This window comes from Eubalaena glacialis, chromosome 6 (assembly GCF_028564815.1).
Source record: "Eubalaena glacialis isolate mEubGla1 chromosome 6, mEubGla1.1.hap2.+ XY, whole genome shotgun sequence".
NCBI classification, from domain to species: domain Eukaryota; kingdom Metazoa; phylum Chordata; class Mammalia; order Artiodactyla; family Balaenidae; genus Eubalaena; species Eubalaena glacialis.
This window is the reverse complement of record NC_083721.1, coordinates 135,947,472-135,950,490: the sequence shown is the minus strand read 5'-3', so window position 1 is coordinate 135,950,490 and position 3,019 is coordinate 135,947,472. Positions and strand designations below refer to the sequence as shown.

General features: G+C 40.1%; 1 pseudogene; it reads right to left on the bottom strand.

Moving 5' to 3' along the window:
- Positions 1 to 532: 532 nt before the first annotated feature.
- LOC133093709 (ras-related protein Rap-1b-like) lies at positions 533 to 1,054 on the bottom strand (annotated as a pseudogene).
- Positions 1,055 to 3,019: the final 1,965 nt, after the last annotated feature.

The window sequence follows — 3,019 nt, the reverse complement described above, 5'->3', positions numbered from 1 at the left end:
CAAAGTGATTACAATACAATGTAAGCGAGCACAATACAATGATAATGACCTTGAATTTCTTTAAAAAAAATTACAATAAGCTACAAGTATCAAAGAAGCAAAGTTATCTGGAGTAGTCTATATAGGAGCTCTTTGGGCTTTCTTTTATTATGGTAAAATAGTGGTGCTTTTAGGATTTACATTATTGTACTCTCCAATACAAAGTATAGGGTGTGTTCACCATTTTCATACATATACAACATTGGTGGATGAAAAATGTCTCTTAGCAGTAATACTGGATTGTAGCCTCTGGTTTTACCAGCTGCATACTCTAGGACTATTATATAAGTAAAAATCTCTCTTGTGATACTGGAAAGTGATTAGAATGTGCAAACTGATGTAGTAGCTTTCATCTGCCTCTTAAAGTGTACCGCCACAGAAAGTCCATTTAACATGTTGGTAGGTTTAACAAAGTTGGAATGCTGGCACCGTTGAAGTGAGCAACAGTTCTTCAGACCTGGCTCAGAGCTGCAATGCATTTATCGATAGTATATTAAAGCAGCTGACATGATGACTTTTTGCGGGCCTTCCCAGGCACTGGAGTTCTTCTGTAAATTTGCTGCACTAGGTCACAAAAGACCTCATTAATATTTATTTTTTATTTTGCAAAGGATTCTAAGACTGCACATTGTCTTGCTAGATTTTGACCTTGTTTCTTTCCTACAACTGTTTCATCTAGAATCATTGGAACAACATCAGTGTGTTTAACTCGAAGAATCTGTTCTCTCAGACCTTGTAAATCATTAAATGTGGACTGTGCTGTGATGGAATAAACTAATGTAAAGCTTTGTCCGTTTTTCATGTACAAATCCCTCATTGCTGTAAATTGTTGCATTCCCGCAGTATCCCAGATTTCAAGCATACACTGTTGTGCATCTACTTCTGCTTGCTTTCTATAAAAATCTTCTATCATAGGATCATATTTTTCAACAAAAATTTCTTGAACAAATTGTACAGTCAGAGCAGATTTTCCAACTCCTCCCGAGACAAGAACGACTAGCTTATACTCATGCATGGTACAAACTTGTAAAAACTAGTACCTCTTGTGCTGTCACCGGGTCCCCGCAGCCAACGTCGCCTCCCGCTCCCTCCGGGTTGCTGCTCCCAGAGCCACGCGGTCCTGCCGCTACCGCTGCCGCTGCCGCTGCCGATCCGGCTGGTTTACCGAAGCTGAAATTCTTTGATCTGATCAAATTCTGCTTTGTAAAGCCCTTCACCTCAGTGGAGGGTAGTGGCATCCAGACTCAATCTCTCATTTTCTCTGGAGGCTCCCTGCAAGGCAGCGACCGGAAGAATGACTTCTGGCTTCCTTGGGGCCTCTCTCCACAATCTCACCCTATTGCCCTCTCTCTATTCTGCTACCTCAGTCCCATGGTACTCACCACTGTCCAGCCATGCTGGTTCATGTTTCTTTAGAGTCCCTTTATCTCTGAAATAAGACCAGTGTATAACAAATCATAATTTCTTACTGCAAATATATAGTTTAAAATTTTTTTCTCATTAAGCTTTATTTAGCAGTAACTCTGAAAACTTCAGAGGTAAGAATCTCTCCTCTACGGTATAAGGGGAAGAACATGGAGCTAGCAGTCAACCCCAGCTCTGCTCAATCAGTCTGGCCTTTGAGCAAAGCCCTGAATCTCTTTAGATCTTCCAACCTTCATCTGCAGACAGAAAGAACCGGAATTGATGACCTCTTAAGACCTCTCTAACTTCAAACATTCTATTCAGAATAAACTTCTAAACAATGTTCTAAATACACTAAGAGAAATTTCATCTTTAAAGGAGCTGGAAGTAAATATTTCCAGAAGCAAATACTTAGCTGTTTGTACATTTTCAAAGATATGTCAGACATAGCTGTGTTAAAGCTTTTTCTGGAATGAAGCTCAGTGCAAATTTAATATTCAATCACTAATGATAAATTAACTCTAATTTTTAGCATACAGTTTACATAGTTTTTGATCCTTTATTTTTATTTTGATAAACTTGGTTTGTTTTTTTTTTAAGTATACTGCCTCAATACTATTTAGAAGTATGTGAAATATAAACTGTAAGGAGGTAACTAAAATATCCTAGTAGCTCTGAAGGAAAGCTTCTTCAGGTTAAAACTCCTTTACTGTGTCACCTGGAAACAGCAAGTTAATGCATTATTTTAATATTACTGTGAAGAATACAGCTCTCAAAGGGCCCTGATTGACTTTTAGGAAGCAAATTAAGCTTGGGGAAAAAAGCAAGCATAAAGTTTTTGCTGATTTAACCAACTTCATATGGAGTGAAATAGCTTCACTCTTTGTCTTATAATAATATTCCACCATCTACTTGGATCCTCCACTCTACCTCACTTTGTGTGAGGGATGTTGGACACTAATTTCTATCTAGTCCCCTGAAGAAGGACCGGGGCTGTATGTCTCACTGTACCACCAGTCTCTATGCCTAGGAACAGCCAGATGCCTGCTCCAAAACCAAACCCAGGGGCCAAAGCTCTGCTCCCTATGGACAAGTAGCCCAGGTGTCAGCTGCCTCCCTTCCCCAAACTCCTTGCATTACCTGTGAGTCTATTTCTTGAGGACAAGGAAAGGTAACTCTGAGGTTAAAACTAAGAGCCCAGAGAGCAGAGTCAAGGGCCACGGAATTAATATTCCCAGATAGTAGTATTGAGCCCTGATAAGAAACTAGTCAAATGTGCCTTGTTGGATTGCAGAATTGCTGTATTTCAGAATTTGAGAATTTCAGTGGCTGCTGTGTGCATCCTGTTTTCCCTCTTTTTGAATGGGAGTGTCAATTGCAGTTACCCCATGCCTGTTCCACTACAGTGGGACAGATAATCTCTTCAGTTCACAGGTCTTCAGATTGAGAAGATTAGTACTCAAGGAGCTGGATTTGAGGAACCAGACCCAGGGAACCTCATTTGCACTTAGACCTTGAGGCTGAACCTGATTTCATAATGGGGTGAGACTTCTGTAGGGACTTGGGAGGAGTAAAT